This window comes from Coptis chinensis, chromosome 6 (assembly GCF_015680905.1).
Source record: "Coptis chinensis isolate HL-2020 chromosome 6, ASM1568090v1, whole genome shotgun sequence".
NCBI classification, from domain to species: domain Eukaryota; kingdom Viridiplantae; phylum Streptophyta; class Magnoliopsida; order Ranunculales; family Ranunculaceae; genus Coptis; species Coptis chinensis.
Genome location: NC_141461.1, coordinates 82,194,931 through 82,218,606, shown reverse-complemented (window position 1 = coordinate 82,218,606; position 23,676 = coordinate 82,194,931). Strand labels below are relative to the sequence as shown.

Genomic DNA, 23,676 nt, shown 5'->3' with positions numbered 1-23,676 from the left:
ACCTCAAGGACAAGGCAACTTAGGTGACTAGAATAGAGGTTTAGTGCCCATGACACAGAACTATCAACATCAAGACATGAACGCTCAACAAACCTTAATTCCATTTCAACCATGTACATAAGAAGTAGTAGTGACCTTGTTGGAAAAACAAAACCAAATTATGCAACAAAACTCCAACTCAATAAAATATCAGCATGATCAAAACTCTAAAATGATGCAATCAACGATGCAAATGATGCATTCTTTGTGCCAAAAGGTTATTGACATGTCTCCTAGCCAAAATAATAACCAAACAGGCGTGTTTCCAAGTCAAGCGGTGCCTAATCCTAAGTCAACAAACACATCTTCTAAAATAAATAGTATTCAATGTAATGGTAATATAACCCCAGTGGACCTACAGGCAATCACTACCCTTCGTTCAGGTAAAGTAGTTAATAACAAAGTAACTATGCCTGAAGATTGCTTGCAAACAGAAGCTGAAAATGAATCATACAAAATACTGCCATAGAAACTAAATACCCTACAACTGTAGAAGTTCCAGTCCCACCACCCCCAAATGGGAAACCCTTACAAAACCTCATAATAGAAACTAATGATCTTACACCTGTAGAGGTTCCAACTTGGACATCTAGATGGAAAACGGCTAAAGATAAAACAAAGACTAATAATACTTTTGACCCTTATACTAAATATAGAGATAAACAAACTCGTGTTACCCGCATTGAAGAAGCACTAGGCAAAATTCTATTGAAGGTGTCCACCCCGCATTATCAGTAACAAACTCCCATCCTTCTTGAATCGGAGCGAAACTATGATGTCGACAGCCTCATAATAAAAGCCCAAAACTGTAGTTTAAACCCTTTAATAGTATTTCTATTTAGCCAATTATGTTATTAATAATATTGGTTTATCACAAATTACGTGCTTTTGAGTATTTCAAGCTTCAGAGTTGAATAAATGTCAATTCGTTACTAATTAGGCGCTAAAAGGAGCTAAAATGATTGCTAGAGAAGTTCCATGAAGAAAGCCCAAGTTTAATGGAGAAAAAACCCTTTAAAACCCCAAGTCAAAATTGTTAAGTGAAAGTCAAACCGGATTAAAGAGCTGAAGAAAAGTCAACAGAACTTCAAAAGGCCATATCTTTGGACTCAGTCCTTGGATTTGGGCCAATTTTATATCAAAATGACCTGCTCATAAAGCTCTTTCCAATAGTCCAGGCCTTGACTCGATCAGAGTAGTATAAGTTAGTGAAAATGCATGCTACAATAACACGACTATAATTGGAAGTCTTGGATTCAACCAATTGGGTTATGGACTTGATTTATGGGTCCATAGCTTAGCCTAAAAACCCATACACGATTTTGTATCATTATATAAGAAAATAAAAACCCTAAACTCTCCCTCCCTCCCATTAGTTAGAATAATTTAACTTTCTGTCTCTCTCTATCTCCCTTTTAGTTTAGTTTAATTAGGTTTAGTTAATGAATTTAGTTTGTATCCTCCATTATAACCTTTTAATAAAAGCTTTAGTTTATTCAATTCAAATACTTCTTCTTTACATTATGTCTTCCTTTTATTATTTTAGTTTAATTAATTCGATGATATTAGGTTAATCCCCCTATTAGAGGGAGTGATTATGAAACTTAATGAAGAATAGATTGCTTAGTATAATTATTTAATTGTGTATGTATTTCAATGAGTTTAGTTTATTGTATGACTTTCAAAATAAGTATATAGTAAATTAAACTAGGGATTGTTGTAATTAAGTCCAGAAATTTAGTTGTAATAATCTTACATGCTAGTAATAATGACTATAGAAATGTAGGTTGTTGCTAGGGATGATAAAGTTTGAGGCTTTAGGTTGGATCATTGTGTGAAAACCTAAAAATGATCTCTTTTCAATGAATAATTCTATTATTGCTTGAAACTAATCATTAGGTGGATTGATTACTCTTATCTATAACTTTCTCTTCCATCAAAACCCTATTTCTATTAGTTTAGTTAATTTAGATTTATTTGAATTCATATTATAATCTTAGAATAGAAATCTCTCAACATAGTATTACTCTCACCATTGTTTCTTTGTGATTTAAATTAGTTGAATTTCTTTTATGTCTTGGTAGTTTAAGAGTGGAACGAATCCGTACTCTTTATATTACTTCATTATTATTTAAGAGTAGGAATTATTGATCTAAGTACTTGTTTAGTTTATTGATTATTCGTGTTTACGCATAGATAGTTAGTTTACATATATTTTTGAATATCACCTCACTTCTTCGCGCCATAGCTCGTCACCGTACCTTCCAGCTGCCTTTTCTTTACCTGGAGCACCTCGAGAACAATATTAATTACACCACCATCACATTGCCGCATGGATTTGTGACTAACAACCCCTGCCGAAGTTACCCCCAATCAAACCCAATCACAACCACCATAGATGTGCTACTGCAAGTGCACCAAGGAGAAACCAGACCGACTTCTCTAACAACCCTCCGGTCAAAATTCTGGAGCTTTCCTTCCTTTTCAAGTTGCTAATCCAAATCCAAAACTTTATCAAAGTAGACTTGCAAATAGAGATGGAGGAGGAGATGGTCTTGGACTCGACTTTGGAACTCGTGGGCAGATTGGACAACATAAAAATCGGGTTACCCGACTTTTACCGCAGGTTTGTGATGAAGGAAGAAGATGATCGAATTCCCCTCTCCAAACCCTTCGTAGTCCACCTGATTTCTCTACGTGGGCCCATAAAAAACAGGCCCAAGGTACTCCAACCCCTAAATATGAGCATGTTCATAGATCCCAGGGTCACCAAACCCATAAGCTTGGTCATGATTGCCATCAGCCTACTCCTACCAATGGAGCACCACATGATGATTACATTGATTCCCCGCCTATGTCAGTACGTGGAAATTGCCAACAACCTCGTCAATTAGCTCCTAATTTTGATCCTCCTAATCCTTCAGATTCATCATCCAGCCCTTCTCCACCAAAAATACATCATAACAATAATCAACATCAAGACCTCAAGCATCACCAAAATTTGCAAAACAACCCAAGTAACATTGATATTAATCGTTTGTTGTGAATTTTAGAAAAAACTCAGATGGGTGATATATGGTTAGATGTGCCATAATTTGATGGACAATTGAAGCCCTATGCTTTTGTGGATTGGTTGAACAAAATTGAGAAAATTTTGTATTACAAAAATATGAAAGGTCCTAAGTGTGTTAAATTGGTGGCCACCAAACTCAAAGGTTATGCACTCGTTTGGTGGGATAAATTGCAACAAACCCATGCACAATCACACTACCGCTAGATTATTAATATTACATGGGATAAGATGCGTCGAGAGTTGAAAAAAGAATTTATTCTTCATGACTATGAAAGGGATTTATTCATGCACCTCCAAAACGTGAAACAACGGCTTCAAAGTGTGACTGTGAATACTGAGGAGTTCCTTTTGTTGTGCAAACGGGCTGATTTGTCCTAATCTGTCGATCAAAAAGTTAGGCATTATTTGAATGGTTTGTGCAAACCACTTCGAGAGGCATTAGCTTTTAAAGATGTTTATGATATGTCCGATGCCATTAAATATGCTCTCAAAGCTGAAGATTTGCTTCGCTTATCCCCTTCAGCTACTACTAGTGCCACTTCTACCTATGTTACTTTATCATCCAAACTGCCTCCTACCAAAGTGGGTCCAATCACTACATGCTATGAGTGTAAGAAAATTGGACACGTTCGTAGTGAATGTCCTAAGCGCAAACGCGTGGGTTTAACACAGGATGAAGACAATCTCACCCATACGGAAGAAGACGTCACTGAGATTGATGGTTTTTTTACTTATGCAGATTCCGGTTGTCCCTAATTGATTGTTTGTTGTTCTTTAGTTACTCTAGTTGTTAAGCATGATCCTACATCATGGCTTCACCATAATATCTTTCATACCCGCTGCACTTCGAATGGCATGTTGTGTAATATTATCATTGACAGCGGTTCCAATGATAATATTGTTTCTAAAGATATAGTGGACAAGCTGAAACTCAAGGATGAGCCATATCCTGAACCTTGCACTATTTCTTGGTTACAGGATGATGCCACAGTCAAGGTTACTCGCCGTTGTCTAGTTTCTTTCTCTATTGCTCCTAAATACAAGGATGATGTTTGGTGTTCTGTTGCACCCATGGACGCATGCCACTTGTTACTTGGTTGTCCCTAGCAGTATGATCTCCTTGTTACTCATAATGGGTGTGAGAACACTTATACCTTCACTTCTGGTGGCGAGAAAATTGTTTTGGCACCACTGACTCCATTCTGCCCACCTTCTCATCCACGCCCCCCCCAGTGAAACCAGGTTTTATAGTAGACGGACGTAATTGCGATATGTTTCTTGCTCTTACTGAGTCATTTCTTGCAAACCCTACTTATATACCACTTGTGTTACAACCAATACTAGATTCATATTCTGATGTTTGTACTGAGCTTGCTAAAGGAGGATTGCTCCCTTTATGAGATATCCAACATGCCATTGATCTTATTCCTGGAGCTCCCCTCCCTAACTTACCACATTATCGCATGGCTCTTTCTGAACACGCCGAGTTACAAAGTTATTAGCTAAGGGATTTGTCAGAGAGAGTATGTCCCCTTGTGCTGTGCCATCTTTACTTACTCCTAAGAAAGATGGGAGTTAGAGGATGTGTGTTGATAGCATGGCTATTAACAAAATCACTGTGAAATATTGTTTTCCCATTCTATGCCTTGAGGATATACTTGATTCATTGCATGGTGCTAAGGTGTTTTCCAAGCTTGATTTGTGATATGGGTTTCATCACATTCGTATCTGCCTTGGAGATGAATGGAAAACTGCCTTTAAAACAAAGGATGGTTTATATGAGTGGTTGGGCATGCCCTTTTGTCTTTCTAATGCTCCTTCTACCTTCATGCGGCTTATGACTCAGGTTTTGAAGCCTTATTTGAATAAATTTTGTGTTGTCTACTTTGATGATATTTTGATTTACAGTTCTTCTGAGTCTGAACATATCAAGCATATTGAGATTCTTTTGGGTGTTTTGTGTACTGAGAAGCTTTATTTACAACTTAAGAAATGCTCTTTCATGGTTGACTCTGTGGTATTCTTAGGTTTTGTGGTTTTTGCTGATGGTATTCGTGTTGATGATTCCAAAGTCCAGGCTATTATTGAGTGGCCTATTCCTTCTACAGTGACTCAGGTTCATAGTTTTCATAGATTAGCTTCTTTCTATAGACGATTCATTCATAATTTCAGCAGTATTATGGCTCCTTTAACTACTTTGACAAGTGAGAAAACTTTCAAATGGACTCCTAACGCTAATGAGGCATTTGACTTGATTAAGAAGAAGATGACTTCTGTTCCTGTTTTAGTTTTGCCAGATTTCACTCAACTCTTTGAGGTGACATGTGTGCTGTTTTTAGCCAAAATGGCAAGCCGGTTGCTTTCTATAGTGAAAAACTTACTAGTGCTAAATTAAGTTATTCTACATATGACTTGGAGTACTATGCAGTTGTCCAAGCTGTATGACATTGGCATTATTATCTTATTCATCATGAATTCCTCATAAAGTCTGACCATGAAGCCCTTTGTTATCTTAATACTCAGAAGGATGTCAGTACTCAACATATCAAGTGGAACTCTTTCTTACAAAAATATACTTTCCACTTACAGTTTCAGGCTGGAAAGGATAATCGAGTTGTTGATACTTTGAGTTGTTGTTCGCATCTCTTGGTTACTCTTCGTACCTTTTATTGGGTTTTAATGAGTTACACGAGTTATATACTCAGGCCGGATGCCTATTTTGGTCCTATTCATGCTGACTGTTTAGTACATCATGGTGTATCTGGTGAATTTTTTCTCCATGATGGTTTCATATTTCGGGGTTCACAGCTTTGTATTCCCGTTTCTTCCCTCCGTGATCAGATTATGATTGAAATGCATGATAGGGGGGGGGGGGGGGTTTGAGTGGTCAGTTTGGGATCATAAAGACCATTGCCTCTATCAGGGAGAAGTACTTTTGGCCTACTATGCGTAGAGATATTAACCGGTTTATTGAGCGATGTTATGTGTGCCAGATAGTGAAAGGTAAGCACACTAATGCTGGTTTGTATTCTCCACTTCCGATTCCCGACAAACCTTGGGTTGATGTCTCAATGGATTTTGTGTTGGGTTTACCACGTTCTACACATGGAAAGGATTCTATTTTTATGGTTGTAGATCGTTTATCCAAGATGGCTCATGTCATTCCCTGCACTCGTACTACAGATGATGCACAGGTTTCTCAGGTACCCATGGGTTTTTTACTATTCGGTTCTACGGTTTCGGTTCTTTATCTATTCGGTTCTTAATGACCCATTTTAAATGGATCTAACTTGTTAAGACCCAGAACCGGAACAATCAGTTTCGGTTCCGATTCGGTTATGGGTAATTGGGTACCCATTGGCACCCCTAAGCTAAACATTTAGGATAGGGAATGTGATAAAAGCCAAAAACTGTAGTTTTAACCCCTTAATAATATTATATTTAGACCAATTATACTTATAATAAATAAGAGTTAGTATTATTTACGTACTTCTATGTATTTCAGGTCTTAGAGTCAAATATGTAAAGAAATATGTCACTTTTGCAAGAGAAAGGAGCAAAGGTTGGTAGTTAAGAAGTTATATGATTAAAGCCCAAGTTTCAAGGAGAAAAAGCCCAGTCAAAGCTGAAAAGTCAAAGTCAACGCGGGTAGAAATAGAGTATAAAAGTCAATAGAACTTCCGCAGGCCGTATCATTGAACGCAAACCTCAGAATTGGGCCTACTATATGTCCAAACGACCGGCTCGAAAAGAGCTCTCTAATGGTCTAGGACTTGATCCAATCAGAGGAGTAAAAGTGGATTAAAAGCCTATTGCAGTGATTTCCAGCAGAGAAACCCTTTTTGGACTTAAGTAATTAGGTTTTGGGCTTGATTTAATGACCCGAAACATAGCTCCAAAGCCCATGTACGAAATTGTAAACCTATCCCTCTCCTATATAAAGAGGACTAAGGCAAAACTCTACCAGACACCCTTTAGTTAATAAATTAGATAATAATTTAGTTTTCTTCTTTAGTTAAACCTTAGTTATTGTTTTATTAGTCTAATCACTATTAATTCAATTCAAGTTATCTTTAATAAATTATTTCTTTATTATGTCTTATTCTTATTCTTTTAATTATGATAGTCTAATGAATCATAGCTAAACCTCCATTAGGTTATTGAAACTTTGATGAAGACTTGATGTATTAGTATTGAATAAGTTGTAGTAAATATTACACTCTAGAAGGTAGTTAATTTACCATGAGAATGAGTTTAAATTGCCTCATATGCTAATTATTAGTTGGTAGAGATTGTCATGAATAATTAGGGATTAAAAAGACCCAACCTTTATGTGAAAACATAAAGGTTAGGATTACAACAAATTTATGCTAACCTATTAAGTTTTAATTAAGGTGGAATCAAATCCCCCTAATGCCTTTCTTTTTATTCACATCTTTTCATTAAATTGCCATAGTATAGTCTAGAATATCTTAATTAGTTATTTCCACATATTAGTTTTATTAAACCATTACTCTCATTGATATTGTAGGATTGTTTAAGTTCGAGAAATTATTACATTTAAGAAACTAGGAGTGGAACGAATTCTGACTCCCTTTTATTATAAGATAATCAAGAGTAGAACTTTGATAAACAACCATAGCATAAATTCATGTTTTTACTTCTTCTTAGCATAATTAGTTAAGATTAAGTAAAAACATCTGGTTTTATATTTATCATAATGGATGAGAATAATTTGGAATTGTTGATCCTTCCGATTAATGTATGGAGGAACTATTACTGAGTTGCAAGATGGTGCAGTCTATTTTGGTAGAGGACCATGCAACATGATTAGAATATGAAACACGAAAACCAGGGGTATTTGAATTGTTGACTGAGTTCTGACCTCAAGTGAAGATAAAATACAAATTGATAACGACATTGAAAAAAAACATCATGATAACTTCTCTCATCTGTTATACATTCGTAAAAGTTAAGATATGCAGGAGTTCATTTTATTTAGCTTTTGCCGTGGGATTTCTATCTACATTTTCATAAATCAGCTCGAATTGCAGAAATGTTGACAATATATGTTGTTACTGAATAAAGAATCTCCTTCTTTTTTCACAACTTGTAGGTTATGTTTTGTAGATTTCTTCTCAAAACTAAATTTCAATAATGGTTGGACATATTCCGAGGCTGGTAATGTTGCATCCATTTTGGTAGAGGACAAGATACTAGTAGAAAATGAGAGCCATGGAAGAAAAAAAATCAGACAACTCTTTAAGCCTTGATCTAAAAATACATTATTGACACAGACTGACTAAGGTCAACGTGGTAACTTAGTTAGATTTTGTCATAACAATAGTAACATACTAAGTGAGCATAAAACGCTCAAACTTAGAATGGCAGCTAAGCTAAACGTGGTAACTTAGTTATTAATAGCTTGGGGTTAGAGAACCGTACTTCACTTGCTTTAACGGAGACTAACCAGCATTCAATATTTTAAGTATTCGGTCTGATATTTGTCGATATTTGTAGATGCCAATGTAAAATATCACGAAATAGAGAGAAATATATCATGATACGTATATTCGCGATATTTTGTGTAATAGTAGGAGTGGGTAACTCATCAGCTGAAACGCAGAGAGAGATGATGATGGGAATAATGGGGGCATTTCGGGGAAGTAGAGTGATGGAGATAATGAAGAAGAATGACTCTAGCTGGTGGTCTCCTTTGGAAGCGAATCAAACTCACCACCACTCGTAAAGCCAATGCTAAAAAAAGACTTCATATCAATAATGGGGGCATTCGAGTTTTTATTGATTTCGTGCATTTGGGAGTAACTCATATATATATATATATATATATATATATATATATATATATATATATATATATATATATATATATATATCGAGTTTTATTGATTTCGTGCATTTGGGAGTAACTCATATATATATATATATATATATATATATATATATATACGCCGACAAACAAAAATGACATGCGGAATTGACATACGCAATCCAAAAGCAGATTTGCACATTGCTCTAAGGGCTAATTTTTTGTAGATATTATCTTCCTACCATGGATAGTATCTCCACAAAAAATCAGCTCAATCGGATGTGTCTAGTCTTGTCAAAAGAGTGTCAGAAGAGTGTTAAAATTATAGACCGTCTGATAAATTTATAATTTGAACTAAATTTTTGGTAGGGTTAGACATGTTCAAAGGAGCTAATTTTTTATAGAGATGATCTCCATGTTGTGGAGATCACATTCCCATAAAATCAACTTTTAGTTCATTATGTAGGTAGGTAGGATTGCGTATGTCAATTCCATATGTCATTTCTATACCTACATAATGAACTAAAAGTTGATTTTATGGGAATGTGATCTCCACATATATATATATATAAAATATATATATATATATATATATATGCAGCCCGGCTCCTAAAAGGACCTTAAATAAGTATCAAATCTAATACAACCACAACTTCACCTACAAAATGATTTAAAACCTAATCTTTTGTGCGTCTTGCCGTGACTTTGGTGACTCGGTTCGACTAAAAGTCTACGTCCGAGGATGGGATATGAAAGGACTCTATCTTTTATTAAGCCTGATTTACGAGGACAGATTCTTGCTCATGGCTTTAGACCCCACTAGAGGGCCTAGAACTTTCTTTTTAGAATTCCAACATTGGTGGTCTTCTTTTACGATAGTTTTGATCAGTAACCCCGGTAGGATCCACATTACGGGGTTTACGACTAAAAGGCGGAAGCACTCAAAATGGCTAGCTAGGAGAAGGAATGACAGGATCTACTAACCATAAAGAACATCTCTACAAAAATTCAACTTGTTTGACAATTTTTAACATTGACAAAATATGATTGCAAAAACTAGACATTTCTGGACCGTTAGATATTTTTTCAAAAGTGGACAACAATTTTTATCTAAGTTAGAGGATATCAAACGAGTTGAATTTTTATAGAGATGTTCTTTATGGTTAGTAGATCATATGTACAAAAGATTAGGTTTTAAATCATTTTGTAGGTGAAGTTGTGGTTGTTTTAGATTTGATATTTATTTAAGGTCATTTTAGGAGCCGGGCTGTAAATTAATAAATTATGAGCCAATGTACTAAATTAATAATTTTGCTAAATTTGTAAGAAAATATATTTCAAAAGTTTCCATATGGAGTTCTATGATGAGCAATGTTGTAAATTGTAGAATATGATGTGTTTGATTAGTCGAGGTTGATTAATTTATATATATATATATATATATATATATATATATATATATATATATATATATATATATATATATATATATATATATATATATATAACGAGGTTGATTAAATACTCTATTATCATATGATAAGGGTCATATAATAATATAATATCACTCTTATTTGATAAATCTATACATATATATTTCCTAGTTTATACATAATAGAACTTGTTTGAAATGTGATACAAACAAATAAAAATTAAAAATGTTGAGGACTACGCCTTTCGACTTGATCTTAAGGGGGAAAAAAAAGGTCTAAAAAAAGGTCTAGGTTGATTAAATACTCTATTATCATATGATAAGGGATAATATAAACAACTCTTATTTGATAAAAACATTGCACATAACTTGTTTTTATCAAAAAATAAAAATAAAAATTGAGGAAAAATTTTCTATACATATAAATATTTTTTTATTCTATACATATAAATATTTTTATTCCAGTGGAGACAACTACTAGAATAACTACATAGCAAGAGAGATTTGAGTTTCGTCAGAGAAAATAGAAGAGATAGTAGAGAAGCAAGATAGTTTAATAATATTCTCTCTGCCTTCACTCGATCATAAGTTTTGAAATTGCAAAAAAATACTGATAACAATAACAAGATGAGTAGAGAATCGTAAGAAACATGCACAACAAATCCAACATTACTTCATTCCCATTTGTTGTGGGCATAATGTTACCAAACATATAGTATGCTGGTTCAAAAGTTGGAAAAAATGTAAAATAAATAAAGGTAAACTTAGCTAGACAGGCAGCCTAGTTGTCAAGCAATTTAAGGTAGAAAATAAATAAACAAAAGCTTTAAAATAATTTAAACTCAGAGCACTTTGTATCTGACAATACTGATAAAGAAAAATTTATGTAAACTAACTATCTATGTGTAAACACAAATAATCAATCAACTAAACAAGTGCTTAAATCAATATTCCTACTCTCAAATAATAATGAAGTAATATAAATAGTACAGATTCGTTCCACTCCTAAACTATCAAGACATAAAAGAAATTCAACTAATCAAACATAAAGAAACAATGATGAGAGTAATATTATGTTGAGAGATTTATATATTCTATAATTATACTACAGATTCAAATAAATCTAAATTAACTAAACTAATAGAAATAGGGTTTTGATGGAAAAGAAAGTTATAGAGAAGAGTAATCAATCCACCTAATGATTAGTTTCAAGCAAGAATAAAATTATTCATTGAAAAGAGATCATCTTTAGGTTTTCACACAATGATCCAACCTAAAGCCTCAAACTTTATCATCCCTAAAAACAACATATATCTCTATAGTCATTATTACTAGCATGTAGGATGATTACAACCAAGTCTCTCGACTTAATTATAACAATCCCTAATTTAATTTACTATATGCTTATTTTGGAAGTCATACAATAAACTAAACTCATTGAAATACATACACAATTCAATAATTCTACTAAGCAATATATTTCTCATTAGGCTTCATAATCACTCTCTCTAATTGGGGGATTAGCCTAATATCATTGGATTAATTAAACTAAAATAATGAAAGAAAAACATAATGTAAAGAAGAATTAATTAAATTGAATAAACTAAAGCTTTTATTAAAAGGTTCTAATGGAGGTTATAAATTAAACTCATAAACTAAAACTAAAAAGGGAGAGAGAGAGAGAGAAAGAGATAGCTAAATTATTCTAACTAATGGAAGGGAGAGAGTTTAGGATTTTTATTTTCTTATATAATAATACATAATCGTGCATGGATTTTTAGGTTAGGTTATGGACCCATAAATCAAGTCCATAACCCAATTGGTTGAATCTAAGACTTTTAATTCTAGTTGAATTACTGTAGCGCGAGTTTTCACTAACTTATACTTCTCTGATCGAATCAAGGCCTAGATTATTGGAAAGAGTTTTCTGATCCGGCCATTTTGATATAAAATGGGCCCTAATCCAAGGCCTGAGTCCAAAGATATAGCCTTTTGAAGTTCTGTTGACTTTTCTTCAGCTTTCTAATCCAGTTTGACTTTCACTTAACCGTTTTGACTTGGGATTTTTTAGGGTTTTTTCTCCATTAAACTTGGGGCTTTCTTCATAGAACTTCTCTAGCAATCACTTTAGCTCCTTTTAGCATTTAATTAGTAACGAATTGACATTTATTCAATTCCAAAATCTTAAATACTCAAAAACATGTAATTAGTGATAAACCTATATTATTAATAACATAATTGGCTAAATAGAAATACTATTAAAGGGTTTAAACTACAGTTTTGGGCTCTTATCAAACCACCCCCAAACATCATTTTGATTGTCCTCAAGCAAATATGTGATATTAAAATAAGTGACCAAAAATGTATTTTTAACTAGTCTCATTTCGCCGAGTGCGATTACATTGACCATATATAATAAGGCCTTAAACCACTAAGAATTTCCTAGTGGACGAGTTATAGTCTCGTGAGAGTTTTCTAGAGAAGGTACTCACAAACTTCATTTATACTACAACGACTAAGAAATAAAAGTAATTGTTCCCTAATTTTATCCAGAATCTAAACATCTCACTAGTATTTAAACAAGGATGATCATTCTAAAACTTAAACTAATACATACATAATAATCAAATCATCTTAAGATAAACAACTATACAATGAACTATGATATGAAATGCAATGGCAGGTCCATTTCTGAAACTTTTGGGTAGCATGCCTAAGTAGGTTCTCACAAAGAATGTGTCAAAACACATAACACTCTTATTTTTCCACTCAAGTTTGATAACTCCAGTGTGCAGTGGGCACACGTTTCCTCACAATCTCAATGACAATCCAAGGAAGCCGAGGTTGATCAAATACATCTACCACTAACTATCACACCAACCTATTCCTAATTAAGCTAGAAGTCTTTATTAGGTGATACAGGGCGTAGGTATTAGTTAAAGAATGAAGGAAATGGATATTTAAAAAGACAAATCTGAGAAAATAGGGTCTTCATATTATGTAATTAGAGAAAACCTCGTTCTTATTTTGCTTATACACTTTGTTTCAATCCTTAGCCTTTTTATTTTGGCTTTTTGACTCCTTTTATTCTATTTTTGGAGTTTTTATTTTTTTTTTTTTTTTTTTTCTTTGGATGAAAACTTTTTTTTATTTTTCTTTTCATAAGCAACTAACTAATTTTTGGTTTTCCACAAGTCTTTCTCTTTTCTTTTCTTCACTCATCCTATTTCTCATACTTATCCAGATAGGTAGGCTAATTTTATTTTTTATTTTGTTTTATTGGGTAAATGATTTGTGGTTTGTGAAAAGGCTAATGAAAGGCTTAGTGGGGCAACTAGCGGATAATAAATTTCATATAGGTGTGAATTTCTGGCTATGTCGATCCAAAGAGGGCCTAAATTCTCGCTTAGGATATGGTGTGGTGATCAAACAAGTGGATGTGTGATTTCTCTACTCGGATTTGACTTCTCCCTTGTGTCATCACTCAGATATTAATTCATATAGGCTTTTTGGCTAGATGCTCACAGGATATATATTAAGTACTCTAACCTAGGTCTCAGAAAAATACTGCCAAGTACAATCATAGATGCTCATGTAAGATGTTCATGAAAAGATGCAATGATTATTATCTACATATTAATCTAAGTTTCAAAAATTAAATCCTAATTCAAGTCAACTTGTAAAACCTTCCCTTCACTCTGATGGAATGCAGGCAAACGTTCCTCACAAGAGAGTCCCCTTCAAGCAATGCAAGCAAATTGGAGACCATACAACAGAAACTACAAAGTTTTTTTTCCTCTAAAAAGGAGATAGTACTAGTTAGCAGCAACGAGGAGGATAACACGAATGAACAGCTCACAGTGATGGGTAAGATGTTTGGAGGCCATCCAATAGTTCTGACAGATTTAGGGGAAGAGCTACACCGCATATGGTAGACTAAGGGGACTATATATATCCATGGATTTGATTTCACCAGAGCATGTAAAGGTAGTATTTGAACAAGAAAGCGAGCATAAGTTTGTGATTGAAAATGGGCCATGGGTAGTTCATGGCCATATCTTTTCTGTGAAGAAATCGAAAAAAGTAGAGGATATTGAGGAGTACTGCTTTGATAGAGTGCAATTCTGGGTGCAAATCTGGGGGCTACCAAGGGCTCTGATCAACACAGAGAATGTGGAAAAGATTGGAGTAGAAATAGGGAAAGTAAAGGATGTCAATCTTTCGTGTCCACTGGAATTCAAAAAACCAGTGGCTAGGATCAGAGTAGATATGGACATCAAGGAGAGACTTACAAAGGAATTAAACATTAAACTAGAAACAAGAGCTATGTTCCATGTGACATTCAAATATGAAAAATTAGATATCTTCTGTTATTTCTGTAGAGTCATTGGTTATGATCATCATACATGCAGAATCCGAGCACAATACCGGTATGATATTATCAAGTGTGGGGGATCACCAAAAGACATCAAGCCTTTCTTTACTAGTTTGATCAGAGCCAATAAGTTCTATAATGGCAAAGTGGGCAGAGGAACACAGTCCATCACCTTCTCAGGCATGCCACAAAAGTTACGGTATGATGAAACACCGGCGGCCAGTGGCGAGACATATCGCAGCCGTGGGGCAACTTAGGGTACACGTGGCCAAGATGAACGATGGAACAAGCATCTGACACAGAGGGAGACACACAGGGAGAAAAGGGAAATGGAGATGGATAGAGCCATTGGAGAAGCCAGTCTGGAAGATCATGGTATGGCAGGCCCATCTGACACAATACGAATAGTTTCATAGAAGGTACTACTGACCGAGGAATAGATATGGACAGCCAGGCCATGTCAGTGACCACGTCCATTGGGTCCGTTGGAAACAATCTTCATGGGCCAGGCCCAATTATAGAGCCTGTTAGGATGGCAGTAGGTATGGATATGAGCCTTGAGATTTTGGGCCAAAGGGGGGAGGCCCAAATGATGCAAATTGGGGAAGCCTTGTTAAATACGGAGAGCACAATCACCAACAAAACTTGTGAATCTCCAGACCAGGTGGAGGTAGCTACTCAGCCACCCTCTAACACTATATATGTCTTGGAACTCCAAGCCACACCCATTCTGTCCCCTGTAGCTGAGAGAAGTCATGCTTTAGGAACCCAAGTTGAATTCAATGCAGATAGAGGCACACAATTCAAGCCGGCTAGGCTAGTCAGATGGAATGGAAAGGCTTTCAAACAGTTGGTTGAAAGGAATCAAAGGAGGGGGAAAGACAGCATATCTAGAGCAAATCTAAACCCTTTTTTCTCCCAACAAACACCCAACCCACTTCTGCACCCAACAGAGCAAGGAGAAACCAAAAAAAGGAAGTTTCATAATATGGAAGGAAAAAAGGAAGAGGAAGGCATGCTAGGACGAGGGGTGAGGAATGCGGTGAATAGATCAAAAAAGGCACGATTAATGGCAAATGACATACGTAAGAAAGGCAAAGGATATAAACTCATTCCACCAAATGCACAAATCATAAACCTGTCTAGTGGGTCAAGTGGGCGGCAAATGGAACAAGATAACAGGATGATAACGCCTCCACAACAAAGGGGTGACATGGAACAGTATGAATCGGATGATAGTGTGACCCAACCCACGCCTTTGGTGGTGGATGCTTCACATCTGAGAAATCAAGGGGTCCAAAGGATAGCCTGTGAGGAACCGGTTATAACACAAGAAGAAGAGGAATCTGATAGTGGTGCGTGGACTGGAAGTGTTAATCATTCGGAAGCTAAATCAGGGGACATGTCTATCTCAAGTGGTTACACAAGAAGCTCAGGGTCTGGATCAAAAATAGGGTTCGCGGTGGCTGTCCCATTACAGCCACCTTCACCTTAATGACGATCCACGCCTGGAATTATTGGGGTCTTGGCTCTACCACGGCGATTCAATATCTAAAGAACCAAATTGGGATGTTAGAGATAGATGTAGTGTGTTTGTCAGAAACAAAAGCGAATAGTAGGAAGATAGAAGAAGTCAGAAAAGCTATTAAGTTTGAGGGATGTTTTGTTGTGCTAGCAGATAGGCTTAGTGGAGGCTTAGCAGTAATGTGGAAGGAAGGAGTGCAACTGCATATACTTGGGGCTACGAGGAACCAAGTAACAGGTAAATTTACACAGTATAATTGCTCTATAGTGTGGTTTGTTTTTTTCATTTATGGGGATCCAGTCCCTAGAAAGAGACAAAGGGTGTGGTCTGAGATTAGGGATGTCTCCCTTTTAGTCCCAGGGCCTTGGTGCCTCTTTGGGGACTTCAATGCCATATCATCTCTTGATGAGAAGGTTGGGGGCAAGAGCAGGAGGACCAAATACCTGGATGACTTCAACAGCTTGATAAATGGCCTTGGCCTAGTGGATTTGTGGTTCAGGGGCCCCAAGTTTACCTAGGATAATAACAAAAGGCCAGGGGACCATGTCCTTGAGAGACTTGACATAGCTTTGGCCACCCTTGAGAGGCTGACTCTTTTTCCTCACACTAGTGTTAACACTTCTGTTAATGCTTCTTCTGACCACCTTTCTTTGCATATCACTATGAATAAAAAGGAACCCCATTCTCATAGACCTTTCCGCTTCTATAATATGTGGCTAAAAGATACCTCTTGTAAGCCTTGTATTGAGGAGGCGTGGAATTCTATGTTGAATGATCTACCTGACTGTAATGTGTTATCTAAAATGCAAGCTGCAAAGGAAAATCTAACTAGGTGGAACAAGCATGTTTTTGGGAATATCTTTCATAACATAAAGATAACTCAAAAGCAGCTTGCTCAGGTGTTGATGAAACCTTTAAATGTTGCCAATCACAATAAGGCTAGAGAGCTAAAATCAACCCTGATTGATTGGTATGCAAAAGAAGAAAATTTCTAGAAACAGAAATCTACCAATCAATGGATTAAAGAAGGGGGGAGGAATACTAAGTATTTCCATCTTTCTACCATATACAGGAGAAGGAAGAATAAGATTGAGAAAGTAAAAAGATGAGGATGGGAACTAGAAGGAGGGAAAGGAGGAAGTGGGAGTAGCCATTAATAGCTACTTCACTGAGCTCTTTTCCTCTGACAACCCAGAACAAAACTCCAACTTTCTTAATCTTTTTCAGCCTTGTATCACTGACAGAGAGAATGGGATGCTTATTGCTATTCCTAATAATGAGGACATTTGGCAAGTGGTAAGAAAGATGGGCAAGCTTAAGGCCCCTGGGCCTGATGGCTTCCAAGGGGTGTTTGACTAGGAGTGTTGGGATATCATTGGCCAAAGCATCATTGCTTTTGTAAAAGACTTTTTTATCAATGGAACTCTCAACCCATCTTTCAATGAAACATACATTGCCTTGATACCTAAGATAGCTAACCCTGATCATATGTCCAAATTTAGACCTATTAGCCTATGTAATTTTAGTTATAAAATAATTGCTAAGTTGCTAGCTAATAGGCTTAAATGCTACATAAACAAAATTGTCTCTCCTTACCAAGGGGCCTTCATCAAAGGGAGGAGCATAGGAGACAATGTTGGACTGGCTTGTGAGGTTTTCCACAATATAAAACATATGAAAAACAAGACAGCTGGTTGGATAGCTCTTAAGATGGATATGGCTAAGGCATATGATAGAGTTGAGTGGACTTTTCTGGATGATATCTTTGAGAACTTAGGATTTAGTAAGAGGTGGAGAGATTTGATTTTTCAATGCCTCTCCACTGTTACTTTCCAAGTTCTCCTGAATGGTTCTCCCCTGAAGAAGTTCAAGCCTAAGAGGGGGCTGAGGCAAGGTGACCCTCTGTCACCTTACCTGTTTATTTTGGTTACTGAGGCTTTGTCCAGAATGATTGCTAAGGCTGAAAGTAATGGTGAGGTCCATGGCATAAAGATTAGGAGGGGTTCCCCTTCTATCACTCGCCTTTTATATGATGATGACCTTATCATATTCACTAAAGCTAACATGGAGGATAGTGTGCATTTAAAATCCATTTTGAAGGATTACTGTGAGGCTTTTGGGCAAAAAATAAATTTTGACAAGTTTAGCATCTTTTTTAGTAGGAATGTCAGATTTAGGAACCATATTAAATATAAAACGTTCATGGGGTATGAAACTGTTTGCCCCAAAAGATAAATACCTTGGGGTTCCTATTATGCTTTCAAAGAAAAAAAAACATAAGATTTTGATTACCTTGTGGATAGAGTCAACAATAAAATCAAAGGGTGGCAAGCTAAGGTGCTCTATCAGGCTGGGAGAGCAACTCTGATTCAATCAGTTGCTCAAGCCACACCTTTGTATGTCATGGCTACTTATCTGTTACTTGTGTCAACTTGTGATAAGATTGACAAAGCACACAGAGACTTTTTCTAGAATGGTGCTCACACAACAAACAGTGTTCACACCATTGGGTGGGAACATCTTTGTAAACCCAAAAGCTCTAGAGGGCTGGAGTTCAAGAAAGCAAGGGATATTAACATAGCAATGCTCTCCAAACTACCATGGAAAGCAGGTACTAATCTGGAATACCTATAGACAAAGACTTTAACTAGTATCTATGGGAAAACATGGATTAAGGATGTTAATAGGCCCCCAGAGGCAACTTCTTTCTTTTGGAAAGGCATTCATAAAACTTTCTCTAAGATAAGTAGTGGGCTTATATGGAGTATAGGAAGTGGTTCCACCATTTCTGTCCTAAATGATCCTTGGCTGAGGAGGAATGAGATACCTACCACTCTCAAGGAAATGGGAGTTGATGGCCCATTACTTGAAAATCTGAAAGTGATTGATCTGTTCCTTGACAATAGCAATGGATGGGACACTAGGAAACTGGCTGGGCTGTTCCATCCATTCATTAACCAAAGGATCCAAGAGGTGGTGGTCAGGCCACAAGGGGCTTAGAGGGATATTATGAAGTGGTGTGGCACTAAGAAAGGAAACTTGACTGTCAAGTTTGTATACAGTCACCTAAACAAAGTTAGCTGGGCTAAAAGCTCTTCCAGTTACAGCCAGAGCACTGTGGCTTAAATATGGAAAGCTTAGCTTCATGCGAATGCAAAATTGTTTCTCTGGAAACTCTATATGAAAGTTCTTCCCTTGGGATCACTGCTGAGACAAAGGAAGATGATGGGAGACTTTGCTTGCCCTTTTTGTAGTAGAACTTTAGAGTCTGACCAACATCTGTTCTTTGAATGTCACTGGACCAGAGCAACTTGGTATAACTCTGAGCTAAGCTTAAGAGTCCAAAATCTTCAAGGAGATAGTCTGAGGGACTGGGTGCAACAATTCATGCAGTGGTGCACAAGTGACAAGGAACCCATAAGGAGAGCTGGAATCTTCAGCTGCCTCCTCCTTCATGGCATATGGGAGTCCAGAAATGCATCCAAGTTTGAGCACAGAACAGCCCACAGAGGAAGCTTGCTTAGGAAATGCAGCATGGCAACAGACAAATGTATTATGGAATTCATCGAATCAAACCACCAGATAACTACCTCTAACCCTCATACTTTAAATCATTTTGATCATTTGTTCCCGATAACACCAAATAACTGTATTATAATTAGATTTGATGCCTCTTATCATAGGGACACAGGGTAGGCTGGAGCGGGATGTCTGGCATAGGATGATGAAGGAAAGCTGGTGGGAACAGCAGTTCGTAAGTTCAGAGCACAAGAACCTGAGGAAGTGGAGATGGTGGCTGCAGAGGTGGCAGTACTGCTGGCTAGCCGATTAAGGAGGGCAAAGTATCTATTTGAATGGGATTGTGCAAATGTAATCAATACTTTTAGGGACACTAATAGCTCTTGGACATTAGCTGCTTTGCACAAGTCTGTAATGAACCATATTAAGTTGTTTGAATTCTATAAGTTTAACTGGATAAGTAGGATTTCAAATGGGGATACACATCTTTTAGCTGGTTGGACTTATCATCAGTGGAAATGCAGCATCTTCCGAAGTGTATGCTGGATGTAGACTCTGTTCCTTTATTGCTATAAGTTGTTAATATATACAATGTTTATTGGGGGGTAAAAAAAGTGCCTAGTATAAACAATATTTTTTTATTTTTAATATTTTATAAAGAAAAGTGCATAATTTACATCCTAAAAAGCCTAATTTTTGCAAATGTGTCTATCCTACCCCCAAACAATCGAACGTTTTGTCCTCAAAGTGTAAAGAGATAAGAAAAGAATTTACCATAAAAACGTGGCAAAAATTGGAAGTACCTATAACAAAAATATTGTAAAGATGATATGATAACATGAAACACAATTAAATTGTTATGTACTAACTAAATTGGAGTAAACAAGACAGACAAAGGGTGGCAAAAAGTTTTGAAATGAAATACCAAAATACGCCGCCCCTAAACAAAATTGGAAAACTCTTTTTAAGTTTGAAAATTTTTGTTTGGCCTATACTCCAGAAAGGTGGAATTGTACAAAAACTTGGGTCTTTTAAAGTCAGATTCCTAGACGTAATGTGATATATATGTATTAACATGCAGATTACCATATATCAATAATTTAAATAATTGTGGATCTTTTCATAAATAGTTAACACAGAATGCACCATCAAACAGAATTAAGCATCAAGATTTCCTATGACGTGGCTTAGTGGAATGGGAGTGAATTCTGATGGATCAAGAACCTAATCGAGCATATAGTTTCTTCTTTTTCCTCTTACGAAAGGGAGGCCAAGTGAATGAGCGTGAGAAAATAGATGGTTTTGGAAAATACGTGGGATGTGGATAAGTTTTAAAAGGATGGAATGGAAAAAATGGTTAGATTCTATGAGGAATTAGCTCAGGTGAATGGTGGTCGGGTGGTGCTCTAGATAGTGTTTGAGAGGGTGGATCATCACAGGCTCTTAAAAACTTATAGAATTCCTCATCTAGCTTGGTCGCATCCACATAATTATTATATTCATCTCCATCTTTTAGGAATTCATCTATCTCATCTATTGTGAAATTGACTCCATCTCTCATAGGGTCGGAAGGCAGGGTGGAAATTTCTTTCTCTATTTCAGTTATGTTCAAGGAGTCGAAATTGTGATATTTGTCTTCTTCCATAAGAGAGGTATCTACTAGTGTGGGGACGAGATCGTTGGAAGCACTAATATGATATACAAAACTCTCAATGGACTTTACTTCTCCTTTTACAGGCAAACCTAGTTGTCCCTGATTTTGTCTAAACATGTTAACTTCCACATAAAAATTTCCAAAAGAAAGAGTCATTGAGCCATCCTAACAATTGATTTGGGCATTGGCGGTTGCCAAGAAAGGACGCCCTACGATGATGGGAATGGAATCATGAGCAATTTCTGTGTTGAAAATAACGAAGTCGGCCGGATAGTAAAAATCCTAAACTTTAACGAGAATTTTTTCAACTACACCCTTAGGATACTTAATAGAACGATCGGCTAACTACAAAGTTATTTTGGTTGGTTGAAGTTTTGTTAGACCTAGTTGTTTATATAAATAAAATGGGAGTAAGTTAACACTCGCCCCCAAGTCTAATAGAGCAGTTGTTATGAAGTAATCTCCCAAGGTGCATTGTACAGTAGGACGACCAGGGTCCTTATACTTAATAATTCCATTATGTTCAGATAAAGAGGGATATTGTTCAGTTAAGAAGGCTTCGTTGGGTATGTTGGTTTTCCTCTTCTTGGTGCACAACTCTTTTAGAAACTTAGCATGTCCAGGTAGACTTTTTATAGCATCTAGAAAAGGTAGGTTTATATTCAGATTTTTAAACACTTCTCTAATCTCATCAAAATTCTCGTCCTTTTTAGACACAACTAGTCTATGGGGATATGGTGGTTTATCTCTATATTTAACATAAGGTTCAAAAGTATTATTAGTCTTTGCTTTATCTTTAGCCATTTTCCATCCAAGTGTCCATATTGGAACCTCTACAGGTGTAGGATCATCAATTTCTATAGTGGTATTTAGTAAGGTTGTACCTTTTGGTTGTGGTTAGACTGGAATAACTTCTACAGTTGTAAGGTCTTTAGTTTCTATGACAGTATTCGGTATGGTTTCATATTCAACTTCCGTTTGCGGGCGATCTGTAAGCATAGTCACTTTGTTATCAACTACTCTACCTGAACGAAGGGTAGTGACTGCCTGTAGGTCCCCATGGTTTATATCACCATTACAGTGAATATTGTTTATTTCGAAGGCGGTGTTTGTTGACTTAGGATTAGGCACTGCTTGACCTGGAAACACGCCTGTTTGGTTATTATTTTGGTTAGGAGACATGTCAATAACCTTTTGGCACAAAAACTGCATCATTTGCATCGTTTGTTGCATTATTTTAGAGTTTTGATCATGCTGATCTTTTATTAAGTTGGAGTTTTGTTGCATAATTTGATTTTGTTTTTCCAACAAGGTCACTACTACTTTGTCTGTAGATGGTTGAACTGGAATTAAGGCTTGATGAGCGTTCATGTCTTGATGTTGATAGTTCTGGCTCATGGGCACTAAACCTCTATTCTGGTCACCTAAGTTTCCTTGTCCTTGAGGTTAAGTTAACTAGTTGAAGTTTGATGGTTGTGGTGGTGGTTGTGCATAGACAAGAGGACAATAGAAGTCGGAATGCTCAAGACTAAAACAGACATTTTTTTAAGAGTTAAGCTAGGGTTATGCAGACCCCGACCTGTATTGCTCAAGACTAAAACAGACATTACAATGAGTAGAGTTAATATTCATGACTGGAGTGGGTTGTTGTTGAATAGAGAGGGCATCTACCTTTTTAGTGAAGGCATCGATAAGAGTTTTAAGCTCGGGATCAGGTTTAACATCAAAAGAAAAAAGAGTGGAGCGGGAATAGTCATTACCTCCCCAATTATTGTTCCTCTTAGATTGATCTTCTAAGAATTTATAAGCCTCTAAGGCTCTTTTACTAAGAAAACTACCCCCATTCATGATATCTAGAACTTCTTTATGATAATGTGAAAGCCCCTTGAAGAAGGCACGAACAAGCGTGTCTTTCGCAAAGATTATGATGCGGGCATTCAATGAGAAGATCAGTGAAACGCTTCCAGGCCTCTAAAAAGGATTCATGAGGATTCTGGCAGAAGAAATGAATCTTTTGAAGTATTTCATCTGTCTTCAGTGGTGGGTAAAATTGTTCCATGAACAATTGAACAAGATTAGCCCATGAGTCCACATAGTTTGGCGTTTGGGCAGTTAACCAAGACGCCGCCTTATTGGCTAGGGTGAATGGAAACACCCTAAGTTTAACTTGATCCGGACTTACGCTAGAATGATGGAATGTAGTGAGAACTTGTTCTATCCTACGCATAT

The 23,676-nt window shown here is 36.3% G+C and overlaps 1 non-coding gene across 1 annotated transcript; it reads left to right on the top strand.

Annotated features, from left to right (window-relative positions):
- Positions 1-23,366: 23,366 nt before the first annotated feature.
- LOC147494822 (small nucleolar RNA R71) lies at positions 23,367-23,470 on the top strand. Its single transcript, XR_015200616.1, has one exon. It is a non-coding gene; the product is annotated as a small nucleolar RNA R71 (small nucleolar RNA).
- Positions 23,471-23,676: the final 206 nt, after the last annotated feature.